At 42.5% G+C, this 15,228-nt stretch overlaps 1 long non-coding RNA gene across 1 annotated transcript; it reads right to left on the reverse strand.

The window, feature by feature from the left end:
* Positions 1–245: 245 nt before the first annotated feature.
* LOC142829824 (uncharacterized) lies at positions 246–9,965 on the reverse strand. The gene is made up of 4 exons (XR_012904643.1): positions 9,717–9,965; positions 6,421–6,601; positions 1,353–1,496; positions 246–507 (listed from the first exon to the last, which is right to left on the reverse strand). It is a non-coding gene; the product is annotated as an uncharacterized LOC142829824 (long non-coding RNA).
* Between the last annotated feature and the right edge of the window lie 5,263 nt (positions 9,966–15,228).

The raw sequence follows: 15,228 nt of genomic DNA on the forward strand, positions 1-15,228 counted from the left end.
TGATAGCCAAAATGGACCGCAGAGATGCAGTCCAAGACTCATCTATCCTTAGGCTGTAGCTAAATGGAACCAAAAATAATGGAGGAATGAAAAAACTCATAGCAGCTAATATACCAAAAATGGCATAAAGCATGAATTCCAGTTTCTTCAAAAGCATCCAGTTGAATGTTTTGTGAGTGATGAGAGATGCATGTTTCTTGCCAGTCTTAGGCTCAACTTTGCAGGATGGTCTCTGAACTTCAAAATTCTTAGCTTCAGGAACACACCTGTATTTCAGGGGTCGCATCACTGCTCCACAGACGCATATATTGAATTGAATGCCACCTATGATCAACAGAGCACTTTTCCACCCATATAAACCAATTAACCATTGAAAAAAAGGACCAAAGGTGAATGCAAAAGCACATTCTCCAGCACTGGCAACAGCATTGGCCAAAGCCCGTCTGTTAGAGAAATAATGACTGACGATGCTAAAGGCGGGTGTCCATAATAAGGAAATCCCAAGTCCTGCAGAGAAAGAGAAAAAAATTACACTTCACCATATTCACATATCTATGCAGTAAGAGACAGTTACAACAGAAGCTGTTTTCACATTATTATTTCTGTGTTAAATTTGCACAGTTAAAATCAAGACTTGTAAAAAGTTCTGTTTCACCATAAACATTAGCTCTGCTGTGCTGCATGTTCTGTAGGTTTGTGTCAAGCATTTTATGACTGTTAGATATACACATTTAATTGGAAAAACCGGAATACAAAGCAGTTCATATAAATAAGTTTTCATTACTGCCTCCTCACCACGGAACCTTTGTTTTTCCAAAGACTATTGCCCAGTTTGCTATTGGCTGAAACAAGTCAGGTCAGCATTATTCCCTGGTCAAGGAGAATCTCCAGCTTGCTGAATACAGGCACGCTGCTCTTGCTTCGATGCAGCAATGCACAGATTTGGAGGCTGAGGATTTTACCCTGTGACTAAGAGATTTAAACTCATTCCATACCAAGTGCAGCATTAGGAATGTATGTTGTTGCACTTTTGCTTCTTTTAGGCCCTCAGGGTGCAATGCAAAACTTTTAATGCCTGATTAATTTTAACATCAAGAGGTGCTGGTTTTCTGGTTGCAGTTAGTTGCAGGGGGAAATGATGGCAATCTGCCTGTTATGACTATTGGCAGTTGCAATTTTCTCCTGCATAGTCCTACTCACATAAATGAGGGGAGAAGTAAATGTGTGCATTAAAACTTTAAAATAAAAATAAATAAAACCAGTAACATTATAGTGGAAATTAGATATTTAAAAAAGCACCCTAAAAGAGGGGTCAGAAGAAGTGCAGGTGTGTGACATGATTTGGATTGTACCTTGTAGAAAGCCAGTAGTTGTATACATCCAGACAGTGCTGAAACCAAAAGACCCCAGTGTCATCCCTGAGAAAGCCAGGAGTCCTCCAATGATCACAACTGCTCGATGGGTGTATCTTGCGCACAGGCTGCTGGCTACTGGTGCTAAAACAACAATGAAATAAAGATAAGGCAACACTAGGACATGAAGCTCGCTAAACCAATTATACAAGAAAGGGAAACATTTAAGGAAAAGTTTCCCCCCCCTCATCTGTATCAGGCATCTCTCTGACCCAGTATTCTGTTGTTCCTACATGTGTGAGAAAATTAGATCTGAATTCCATTGTGGTGACCTCGAAGGAGGATTCCCCTCCCTCAAATTTAAGACTTTCTACCGAGGAAGGGCAGCTATAGCAACATAATCAGGACATGTTTAGGAGTAGAGAGCAGACTTTCTGCAGAAATAAAGAATTTCAACATAGGGATGAAACTAATAATAATCTTTTGAAATTACAATATTCTTTAATAGAGAATGAGATCCCAGCTATAGGATATAGAAGTCAATGTATAGATTTTAGTACTAGAACATTAGATCACTCTGAAAGTCTGGCTTAAAACTTATATAGAAAAGTGATCAATTATCTGTTATGTTCTCTAGTGTTTATCTAAAGGGGATTGTATGGGCAGAGAGTTGCTAAAACTGATTCCTTGTTGAAGTTGTAAACCTTTTGAAAAGAGCTGAGGGAGGTGCAAGAGAGCCTCATTTGATTTGAGGCATTTTTCCAATGTGGTCTCAGATTCAGTCCCTAAACTTGTTGGACATTAGGGACTTCTGCGTCCCTTGGTGAGCTATGGGAACAGTACAACACACACACAACAGCATAGCATGTATAGTTTTCTTGAGTACTGAGCAGTTCTGCATGTGAGGTGGTTTTCACTTGTCATTCACAACTTGCTGCAAAAATTTCAAAAGCATTGAACCTGTGATCCAGTCACATTTCGCAAGCATCAGTAATGTTCAGCGCATACGCCAGTACTTTCAGGACTGAGTAACTATTTGTCCATCAATATCAACGGGCATTGGATCAGGTGCTTATTGCTTGCCATTTAAGGCATTGCTTTGTCTTCTGCTTAGTTACTGACGTGGCTAGATGCTGTGGGAAAGGGTGTGAAATTTCTATAGCCACTAGAGGGAGCTGACGTAACAGATCACTGTGCTGTTTGATTTCACTGTAAGAAAATGAAGTTCCTATGCCCAGACAGATAAGAATCTGAGGTTGGAATGACATTTAGCTCACTGGTCCAAAGTCAGGGAGCAAATTGTTTTTGGTTGTTCAAATACCTACTTATATGAAACCACAACAATGGCAAATGACCTCTTATTAACATTCAGACATTTCAATAAGATTGTTTATCCTGAATCTTGTTTTAAATATTACAGGGGGAAATCTCTGTCCTGGGTGGGGAATAATAAAGGGAAAGAATTGGGGGTAGAGGGGGAATGAAGCCACAACTATGCTAAGAGTAATGGTAAAGGTACAGTCTGAAGCTAAGAAATTCATGACTGATGGGATGACTTCTGGACGGACCAATTGCCTTCTTACACTGGAGTCTCAACCTGGTGGCTGATGCTAAATATGCTGGGAATGAACAACTTAATGGGTACATTCCCCACTTCCTACAATACCTGAAACATCAGTTTACATACCATAGGAGCAGCAAGAGGAAGCATGCAGGAAGGAAAGTCAAGTGTCTGACCTCAATAGGCAAATGAGTTCAGAACCACAGTTCTGTTCTGGGCTGTTAACTTGAGAACCACTGTTCATGGCCTATGCCCAGTCATTTATGCACATGTCTTACATGGAAATCCTGGTGTCGAGTATGGAACAGCCCAAGTTTCTCTGCATGTTAGAACACTTACACCTGAATTATAGATGCTGATGCTGGTACAGATGAGGTCACCTTCTTCCAAGTGCTTGAGAAAGATGGAAGCTGGAGAAAGTAGGAACTTCACCCAAGTCTGAATGCACTAGCCACTAACTAAAATACTCAGCAGCTTTTCATAAACCTTTGATTTCTCTGTGGTTAAAGGTAACATTTAGAGGGAACAGTCATCATGTATCCCAGTTGTGAGAGGAAATTAACTTGGTCCTAGGGGACAGGATAATGATGACTGTATGATATTTGTATAGTGTCTGTACAATATTTGCAGACACTTTGTCTTTCTAGAGTCTGTTCAATCCAAAGATCTGAGTGTTTAACAGATGATGAATTAATCCTCAAAAGCCTCCTCTGAAGATATGTGACCCCTGCTATTTGGATAAGACATTGTGAGAAGAGAAACAGTTCATACAATTTGCCTAAGGTCAAACAGTGAGTAAGCAGGCCATGTGTAACCAGAAGACACTGTTTGCCTTCAAGATGGTGTAGATTTATTTCAGTTATTGCACTGTTGTGAGGACACCATACTTTCTAAGCTACGTAAGGCTTCCTGTTTTCAAAGTTGGATGGTTTTAGGAAGGGAAGAAAGTTGCCTCAAAGCATGAGATTGTGGAAAATGTTTGACATAATTTCTTTTCTCCTCCTACTCATAAAAACTTCACATAAAAACTCTCTAAATATGGATTTCACAGTTGAGGATAGTTTGGGGTAAAAACATTTTGAGATAAAAGAAGAACTGACCGGAAATCACACCTGAAATTAAACCTACATGTTTTTTTGAGGTAATACTTAATCTGTGCATGTTCATGTATCCCTATCTGAAAATGAGAATGCATCATAAGATTCCCAGCCACTAGAAAGATTCTAATCAATTCTGACAACTTTCGGAATGGAAACTTTCTACCCAACTAATAAAATCACAAAATCCATTTCCTCACCCCTGCATACTGGCACTAGGAAGAAAACTCTTGTTTTCATGTTATCCGACTGGCTTCACAGCCTGCGGAGCAGATCTGTATTTGGTACATTTTCTGATATGTCTTTCTAGATTCTGTTGAATCCAAAGATCTCAGTGTGTCTAATAAATAATGATTTAACCCTCATCCCGTGTTATGTTATGATCTAGAAGTACATATGAAAACATAATTTTTCCAAATAGGCTTTTTTTAGACTAAAATTGTATATGAAAGTCACACAAATAGTATCACAATGGGTCACTGATTCTGACATCATGGACCAAGCTAGCAGATTTCCATTATGATTTATTATAGTCATATAGTGGAGTAGAGTGAGGGATAAGGAGGGCGTGCTCTGTTTTTAAGAGCCAAAATACCTGCGTATAGATTAGTTGCTTCAGAACGTAACAACCCACACATTGAACATTGTGCAGTGGGACTAATAATTGATTGGAAATTGACATATATGAAAAGATGGCATTTGCTGGGTTTGTTCTGATTTGCTGTAGCAGCAATTCAAATGGTATCTTCAGACAATTCCCATAGAACTTTCTTTATAATCCTGCTGTTTCAAAGGGATTTTCTGGGAGAGACTATATGGTGGGTGCAGACTTGATTAGGGTATCGAATTCAGTTTATTTGCAGGGATCTATTATAAAGGTTATTCACAAAAAATTATGCTATAAATTGCCTTCTAATTGCTGTTATTTTACTATATAGACTGAGGGTATTACTATAAAGGGATTACTTAATGATGTAGCTTAAAGATTGTATCTACATTTATTTGGGATTATTGAATTATTAATGGTGAAGAACGAACTGCTTTGCAGAACTATAAATGGCTATACCCAGAATTAGTGAAGAATTAGGTGCAATGAGTCTGTTCTCCCTTTATTGATGATAGCATGTCCTGGACTGACTAGCCTTGGCTGCCATAGTTTCACTGCTACTGTTATTCAAAGCAGTGAAATCAAAGCTATCTGGGGTATATCTGCAGGTGTTGCAGGCTCACCTGTGGTTGCACTGTAGACTAGTGTTTCCTCTAATCTTTTCCATCCATTTGTGGATTTTTTCCATGTATGTACGGAATAATTTTATGTGCACTGAGGCATGTGTGAACGTGCACCACCAACAGAAACGTGAAACCAGCTGTGGGTGGTCTGCTAATCAGTTGGGTGGCATTTGTATTTCTCTTGAGTGGCCACACTAGCATACAGCTTATAGGGAACACAGATGAAGATATATGCTAATTCAGAGGGGAATCCTTGCCCCGTAAGTCTAAGCACAAAGAGTACTAAAGAAGAGAAAAATGATAAATCAGCTATACCTCCAGAAATGACCTCAAGTGGCCTTTGCACGCCTGAAAGTGTCATAGCTTTAAAGTCTAATATTTAGGGCCTTTTCATGGCCAGAAGTGAGTGCTGTGGCCCCCATTGGGAATCTGGGCATTACCCCTTCCCAGTTTCTAGCACTGTCAGATTTTAAAGCTGTGATATTTTGAAGTACTGTACACACTGAAAAGCTGTCACTGGCGTCTCTTGGGTCTCAGTCCTTTTTGTGATTGAGAGAGGAGCATTCCCATTTGCATCTGAGAAGGAATTACCATTGTATTTGGTGGCTCTTTGAAGTTGTTTGGAGGTTTGAAATCTTGGGATAAGTATTAGTGGGGATGCATTAACAGGCAGGGTTTGCAGCCAGAGACAAAGGGAAAGTATTTATTAGAAATCTGTGTAATTTAGTACAGACTTTTCCAATGTATTATGTTGTAGCACTGTAATATACATATGAATGTGGGAATGGGATATGTCTAGGCTTTTTGTGGGTCATGGGGAGAGAATCCTGGTCTCTTGGTTGCCAAAGCGCTACTATTTGTTATCGCTGTTTATCTGAACATCCTGCTTTTTCCTTCATCTTTTATTTTTTGGCAGATATGGTAGCCATGTGGATGTTGGTTTGGAACTGGATACCGTCAGTTTGATGTTCGTGTAAACATGCCCTTTATTTACTTAATCTGGTGCTCTGTGTGTGCGCGCGCGCGTGCATGCTTGCCCAGCCTATTTGTGTACCTCTATATAGCTAGACATACATGACTTCCTTTTAGTGTTTGACAAGTTTGTGAAAATAATTTAGGAAGTATGAGTCACACAATAAACACGAGATCAACAGGAGTGGGAGAGAACGCTTTTACTCACGTCCTAAGTGAAAGATAGCAATAGTTATTGATGTAATCCAGGAAGTGGTGCTTGCAAGTTCGTCAAAGTGCTGTTGAATTTCAACAAAGAACAAACCCATCTGGAGGGCTGCTTACTTTGTCCTGCATCATCTTGAGTTTTCTCGTAATTGGTTTTGTGCAGGGTTTTTTTTGTAATAGTCCTGCAAAATCATAAAAGGTTTACCATTAAAAAGATGACATCCACAAAGTGATGGAGCAAAGAATAAAATGCATTTCAGCAATTTGGTTTAACATGTTCACTGAAGGGGTCTCTGAGCTTAGAAGCAGGAGTCTCAGAAGAGGAATAAAAAAGGATCAAAGGAGCAAGAGGACAGGGAGAAAATGAGGAAGGAGAAGACGAATAATGATGTGGAAATGGAAAATAGAGAGAAAAAAAAGCCAGAGGAAGAGAGAGGACTATTCTTAAAAAATCAGAGATCCCAGCTCGTTCTAAGCTTTCAAGAACCCCAACCTGCTTACTTTTTAAAGCCATGCTGTTAAGGCTGCCAAGCCCCAAATTTGATTCTTGCCATGACATTATGTAATTTGAAATATCCCTTAGGCAGTAACCTTCCCACTTTACCTGCTCTCTAAAACCAGGGTGACAGCTGGTAAATTGCAGCCTCAGGGATGAGTTAAACAACCTGCTCTGTTGCAATGTGTGCATAAGAGATGAACATATTAATCACGCTGTTCCTCTGGCTGGCACCGTTTGTGTAACTCAGTAGAAGATGGAAACCAAGAAAATTCCTGCTGTCTCTGAGCTCCAGGGGGCAGGAAAAGACACTAGTTTCAGTTAGGGTGCCCAGGTGACCCTATTTTATTGGATAAACTTAAAAAACAACAAATGGTCTGGTAGCACTTTAAAGACTAACAAAACCTAGATGGTATCATGAGCTTTTGTGGGCACAGCCCACTTCTTCAAATGGCTGAAAGCAAAGTAACTTGCCCAAGATTCCACTGAAATTTAGTGGCAGAACTAGGGACTGAACAGAAGTTTCCTGATTCCCAGTGCAGTGCCTTAACCACAAGCATTCCTTCTGATCTTGAGTATTTATTTTGTCTGTTTTTTAGGGAAATTTGTAGGCAGAGTTCAGTCCCCTTTGTAACTGATTAACTTGTCTGCCTTTTTCAGACAGCCCTGTCTCAGTTATGCAAATGCATTCAGTTCCACATCTGTCTCTTCTTAAAAACAAATCATGGCCAAATAGATGCACACAGCTGAGCAGAGGCCTGAGGAGGTCATAGTGCTATGCTTGGACGAGAGAGTGCAAGCTGTGCCTTTGTGCAGATAGAATCAGCTTGGCTGTTTGTCATGCTTCAAAATAATTATGAATCCTTACAAAGGTGTAATGCCTCCTAACATCACCTTGCACTCCTCAGCATCCCAGGTTGGCTCTGCCACAAAAAGATGCATAACAGCTCATAAATATACACAGCAACCTAACCTTCTCCTGAGTGCAAATATATCATCTTTTAGGTTACTGCTCATAGTGCAGGCTCTGGTTAGTTCGTAATAATCATGCCCTAGGGTACCCTCAGTTATTAGTGTAATTAATAATGTTACTGTAGCACAATTTCTGGGAGTTTTCCCTGCTTTACAGGACTAGAATGTTCTGTTGTTAACAGCACATTTTCATCAAGATTCTCCTTTTTCTCACTTTCATGCTTAGGCACAAGGAAATCAACCCACCGATCCAAGGACACAAGTGAGACAGTAACTCAACTGGATGTAACATCAGGATCTCCTCTTACCTCCCTCTTGTGCTCTAATTGCTAAAATGTGGTGAGTGCAGAACATTTCTCAAGTCCCCACATTTTTATCTTGCCACTGTGACTTCCCTATGCAAGGACAGGAGAAAAGAAACACTTTCTCTAACAGCTGGCTATACACTCTCTTGATTAAAATGCCCAAACTGGAAAGTGCAAGCAGCCTTTCTAATCAGAATACTTGCTAGTTCAGAGTGCACTGCCAGCATGGATGCACAGGAAAAGAGGACTGAGGGAGCCCCTGTACAAAAGGCAGCCACAGAGTTGTTGACTGAGTATGTGTGATGGGGAAGTAACATGTGCTGTTCAGCTTAGAGAGCAGATGGCTATGAACCCATCTACCTCTGCACACTCTAGGTTTCTAAATAACCATCAAAGATTCGTTAAGATGCACGTTACAGTTGCGTGGTACAGCAATAGTAGTGTTTCCATTCTGTAGATGGAGAAACGGTGGCATGGCAAGTTTAAATGACTCTCCACAGGTCATGTAACAAGTCAGCAGCAGAGTCAGGAATAAAATCCAGAAATTCTGAATCCCAGGCTTCTGTATGAATACAACCAGTATTAGGAAAAGTGGCATAATTATTTCATTTACTCTCAGTTAAAGCCTGATCCCGTGAATTCAGTGGAAGTTGACAGTGCTTAGCAGATAGCAGAATCAGGGTCATAACAAAGAAAAATTTAAGTGCTGAGCTTTGGGATGTTGAAAAGAAAGGCATATTTTATTTTATTATTCATCACTTTTTCTTTTTATATAAGTGCCAGCAATGGTACATTGTCCCTTGGTCGTAAGAGAAAGGAAGCATCACTGAAGTAAACAAGGTACCACCCCTCAAAAAAAAAAAGCAGAATAAATCACTTTTCATGTAAAAGGCTGGTACTGTGATACCATCATTATAAAAGCAATGTTGCAGCAGAACTATATAACCCATTTGTAAAAGGGATTGTTTGACTTGAAGATATTTCCATAGCTGCTGACTGTCTATTTAATAAGTGAGCAATAAACACATCAGAATAAACCTTTGTTAATTATCTTCAGATGAAAAGACTGGCAAAGGAGAGAACAAAGAACACAAGTAGCAATGCATGCTGAAATCCACTTTGTTTCTGTGCCTTGTAATCATTGATGGTGCCCCAGGACAGCCAGGCTGTAGATTCTTTGTGTTCCCATTTAATCTAATACTTTCTGATAATTATCTGATGTTATAAATTGGCCCAGACTACACCCTTATGCATCAGTTTTCTCCCAACAACTTTCAGGTGTTACATCAGTGTTGCTGCTGATTGCTCCTGAAGCATAGATGGCAGAAGATGACTTATTTAATAAACTCTTCCTTTGTTCATGTTATGTAAGTGAGGGACAGTCCAAACTAATACAGGCAGTTAGTAAGGTATACATATATCTTAACACATATATATTGTAACAAAAAGGCTGAGAATGGCAGAATGCTGCCTAGGAACCTGTCTAAAATAATTAAAGTATAATACAACTCTATGGATTATTACCTTCAGATAAGAACAGCCCAGGTCTGAGCTATTTATGCATCTCCTCTATCTTCTGGTGTCACATGTGGTGTCTTGATCTGTATTGCAAACTACCAATTGCTATTACTCATTCTTCTCCATCTGCACAGCAGTCTAGTTAGAAAAACAACAACAATCTCTCTCATTTGGGATATGTTCATAGTTCACGATTTTTTGAACAAACAGCAGTACAATATAGGAACTCCTTTTTTCCTAAGTCATTTGGCTCCTCCTACACTCAAAGAAGCAGTTGTATACTACTAAGAAACTAGAGAAAGCAAGATCGTGGTGCGGAGCTATGTGGGTGAGAATGTATAATAGGTGTGGTTATATTTGTATTAGACATGGATATTTAGATCCACAGTTTTGGTTCACTCCAAAATGGAGCAAGCCCAAAAGTTTGGATCTGAATTGTGCCAGTGTTTATTGAGAACTGGGGTTTGATTGTGGCTCATCTGAGATTTGTAAGTGTAAGGCCATGCCCAGATCCTTTGCTGCAGCTGAGGAGCACACAAAACATGGCAGCGTAAGAGGACTGCAAAGGCACTGCAAAGCTTGCCTTTGTGCTCTCCAAATCCTGGGGCTGCTGCTTGTGCAATCAAACCCATTCACCACATTAGAGCTGCTCAGGGTTGAAAAGTTATTTTATGGGACCCCAATTACTTTTAAGGTCAAGTGCTTTGCCGAATTATGATCAGAATTTGCACTGTACTGCTGCTTCTTTGTACTGTACTTTGCTTCCGCTGCTAGTATTTTGGTTACTGATTCTGTGCTTAGTAAGAATACATTTCACTGTCCGCTAGCGTGACAATTCTGTGCAGGGTTCTGTGGCAGTAGCTTGTTTGTTTTTTGCTTGTCGTAGTGATCAGGTGATTTGGGTGCTTGACTTGATTAATATTCAATGCCAGTTATGTATATTTGTTCCACTGACCAGGAGGGAAGTACGGTTACATCTTTATCATCCATTTTTAAACAACATCGCTCTTATTTTCTTTCAGATTTAGCTTTTAAGCCACTGGTGCACTGAAAGGAAGAGATTAGCACCTCTGCCTGGGGTGACACCAGGCATTCAAAAGTCATTTTTAGTGCAGATTAAGAGGAGAAAAATAGACCCAGTTCTGCTCTGCAGCAGATCGTCGTAGCTGTTCAGAGGCAAAGTGAAGAATAGAGGAATGTGTTGAGGTTCTGCAGGTCTCCGTTCTGAGGGAGGAATAAGGTGAGCTACTTAGCACAACGGGGAAGATGGGTCAATGTAGCAGTGAGTCTTCCTCTTCTTTCTCCCCACCCCCATGCAGTAGTAAACTCAGCCAAATGATACTTCAAATTAAATTTCTTCAGACAAGTTATACTTTGGCAGCAATGTGAATTTGGGATTTAAAAAAATGTGCTGGAATGCTACACAGGCCCATACCAACCAATTTCAGCCTTAGCTGTGGAGGATAGGTTGTCAGGTTGACAGCACAACATGCTCAGATATAAGTGTCACTGTCTGTACGTGAATCACTGAACTAAATATATATAAAAACCATTTGCAGTTGCCCTTCAGTTCTTCAACTATATATGAACAGTTCTTTGTATAAGACATTGGACGTATGGCAAGAGACCACTCTGGCTTAACCAGGAGATCTTGAATGATCTAAAAATCAAAAGGAGTTCTACAAAAAGTAGAAACTAAGTCAAATTATAAGGATGAATACAACAAATAATACAAGTATGTAGGGGCAAAATTAGAAAGGCCAAGGCACAAAATGAGCTCAAAGTTCCTACTTAAACTCAGTGGGGCCTGCACTTTCAGGTGGATTTCCTTACCTTTGGCTTCAAGGTTTCTCCAGGTGCTGTATGCTTCTGTGGAGTGCTTGGTTAAGCACAACTGGACCCTGACGGCACTGGTCTGCTTCGGGGTAGGAAAGGGAGGAGGGGGCGGTAAGTCAAGGCTGTCCGCTGTCAATTCAGCTATATACTCTGGCCTTCAAGCCCTTCCCCTGTCTCCTTCACAAGAGGTTGACGGGGTTGGTGCTTCGTGAGCTGGAGATGCGGCTGGTCCTGTCAGCATAGGCCAACAACATATTCCTTGTCATCCAGGACTCTGGCATGGGTGGAGGCCTGCCATGGGTGGAGCCATCTACTTGGCAACCCGCCTACTTGGCAGCCTCCTCCGCCCGGGTCAGCTGGGTCAAGAGCTTTGGCCTGGTGGTCAGGGCTGGGTGGCAGGCAAGTTCCCTCCTACCCACGCTTCAGGCCATCCGGTAGAGCACGGATCCACTGCTCTATCTTAGCATTTTTCTTTCTACCACACATCCCTCTCCGGCAGGAGAACTGGCGAGGTTTAGAGTCCAGGGTGGCTGAGCAGTTGCGGAGATGGACAGGACTGCTCCGGTACCTTTCCCTGCACGGGAGGGCACATTTGCTTAACCAGCTAGTCCTGGCCATGCTCTGGCACTTTCTCAACATCCTGGTCCTGACCCCAGGTTTCCTGGCTCAGATCCAGCAACTAATGCTGTGGTTCTTCTGGCCAGGACTGCATTGGGTCACTGCACGGGTTCTCAATCCTTCCCCATGTTTGCGCACGTGGATCCATGTCTTCTGCCTCCAGGCCCTGCAGAGGCTTCTAAATGTTGCAGGTAGTCTGGCATGGAGCATGTTAATGCACATTTTCCTTTGCTGCTTTCAAGGGCTCCGATATGACCAGCAGCTCCTTTACTCGAGAGGTCTTCTGCAAGACCTCTCCGAGCTACCGGCCTTCTACCAGGACCTCCTCTGGACCTGGAAGCTGCTTTCAGCCACCAAGTCCTTGGAGGCCACCATGGGGGCAGACCTCCTTGTGGAGTCCCTGCTACACAATCCCCATCTCCATGTGCAGGTGGTAGAGTTGCCCTCGGTGCGCCAGAGGTTGGTCCTGGCAGAAGTCATCAGGATTGGAGACCACCTGCACTATGGCTGGGGAGCCTGGGTGGATCCTCTGGCACTTGTCCAGTGCATGGGGCTCTCCCCCCTTCATACTCCCTGGCACGTACTTCAGGAGGTGAGGGATGCTTTGCTGCCTGCTGCTCAGTTTACCTTGACTAGGTCCTGAGAGAGGGCGCATCCTGCCCACCACTCCTCCCTGGCCCTCTGGATGTCTCCATTGGCCCCATGTGCCTTCCCAAACGCCTCCCCCTCCTCACCCGAGCTCTCTGCAGTGCCCCTTTCGAACCGTGCCAAATAGTTATCCATACATGCTCATGCTTCACATCATTCGCTGTCCCACCCAGATAACAAAGAGCGGGGCCTCTTATCTTCAGGAGAGGGTGGGGAACACCGGTGGGCCAGTCTTTCCTTTGGTTCCGCGGCCCACCAAGGGTATCGGCTGGAGTGTCCTCCACAGCGCTGTGAGCATGGGCGTGTACTTGGCGCAGTTCACTCCAGTTCCCGACATTTGCCCCTTCTGTGGCTTGAGGGAGACCCTGGTGCATGTCTATCTTGAGCGAGCCTGGTTACAGCCCCTCTTTTGGCTCCACTTCTCCCCATACCTATTAATGTATGCACACCCCATCCGTGGCCCCACAAAGTCGCAGGACCTCCTCGTCAACCTCCTCCTGGCTATAGGCAAGAAAACCATTTACAAAATCATGGAGCAGAGGCTGGCTGAGGGAGGGGCCTGTGACTGTGGGGCCTGTTTCTGCTCCTGTATCCATTCACACATCCAGGCAGAGTTCCACTGGGCGACGTCCACTGGCTCTCTCTCTCGAACTTCAAAGGACAGTGGGTGCTGTCGGGGGTTCTCTGCTTGGTGTCTCTATCCGTTTCCCTCATTTTTGCCCTTTGACCTCCACAGCCCTGCCTGCTTCCTCTTTGTCCCCCATAATCATTTGGTGTTTCAGGTTCTGTGGAGGGAGGTCCTTTAGATGTGGGCAGGCTTATGGCTGCCCGCCTCCCGGACTCCAGTAGGACTATTTTTTTGTAACTTTCTGACCTGATCCTGTCATACTAGCTAGAGACATAATGGTTAACAAGAAAACATTCTACAAATATATTAGAAGCAAGAGGTGGGCCTATTACTCAATGAAGAGGGAATAACAGAAAATGTGGAAATGGCACTGGTATCATTAATGACTTCTTTGTTTAGGTTTTCACCAGAAAGATTGGTGCTGGTGGGATGCCTAACATAGGCTATGTCTAGACTGCAAGCCTCTTTCGAAAGAGGCTCTTTCGAAAGATACTTTTGAAAGAGCCTCTTTCGAAAGAGAGCGTCTAGACTGCACGTTGAACTTTCGAAAAAGCGGCTTGCTTTTTCGAAAGAAAGCATCCAGTGAGTCTGGATGCTCTCTTTTGAAGAAGCCCTATTTACATTGAAGAACGCCTTCTTTCGAAAGAGGAACTTTCAAAAGAAGGCGTTCTTCCTCGTGAAATGAGGTTTACCGCCATCGAAAGAAAAGCCGCGTTCTTTCGATTTAATTTTGAAAGAACGCGGCTTGAGTCTGGACGCAGGGGAAGTTTTTTCGGAAAAAGGCTACTTTTCCCGAAAAAACCCCTGAGTCTGGACACAGCCATAGTGAATGCCAGTGAAAATGGGTAGGTTCGGATGCTAAAATAGGGGAAAAAACAAATTAAAAATTACTTACACAAGTTAGAGGTCTTCAAGTCACCAGGGCCTGATGGAATATGTCCTAGAATATTCAAGGAGCTGACTGAAGAGATATCTGAGCCATTATCTATTGTCTTGGAAAAGTCATTAAATACAGGAAAGATTCCGAAAGATTAGAAAAAGGGCAAATATAGTGCCCATCTATAAAAAGGGAAATAAGGACAACCCAGGGAATTACAAATCAGTCAGCTTAACTTCTGTACCAGGAAAAATAATGGAGCAAGTAATGAATGAATCAATTTGCAAACATCTAGAAGATAATAAGGTGACAAGAAATGGTCGTCATGGATTTGTCAAGAACAAATCATGTCAAACGAACCTGATAGCTTTCTTTGACAGGATAACAAGACTTGTGGATAAGAGGAAAGTGTAGATGTGGTAAATATAGACTTTAGTAAGGCATTTGATACAGTCTCGCATAACCTTCTAATTAACAAGATAGAAAATACAACGTAGATGTCGCTACTGTAAGGTGGGTGCATAACTGGTTGGATAACTAGAGGTATCCCGAAATAGCTACCCTGCATCTTTTGAACACGTCCGCTATTTCGAAATATAGCGGATATGCTATTTCACCATCCCTGTAAACCTTGTTGTACAAGGAGTAAGGGATGGTTCGAAATAGCCTATTTTGAAATACAGGCAGTCCCCGAGTTATGCGGATCCGACTTATGTCGGATCCGCAGTTATGAATGGGGCTTTTCTTGCCCCGGACGACGGGAGCGGCGGGACACCAAGATGCACTGCGGTCTGCCGCCCCAGTCCTCCGGGGTGAGAAAAGCTGCTCCCCTTCTCCCTGGTCTGCAGGGAGACAGGGAGCAAAGCCTTGGAGCACGCCTGCAGCGGGACAGCCTGGGCGCGCTTGAGCTG

Source organism: Pelodiscus sinensis, chromosome 6 (assembly GCF_049634645.1).
Source record: "Pelodiscus sinensis isolate JC-2024 chromosome 6, ASM4963464v1, whole genome shotgun sequence".
NCBI classification, from domain to species: Eukaryota; Metazoa; Chordata; order Testudines; family Trionychidae; genus Pelodiscus; species Pelodiscus sinensis.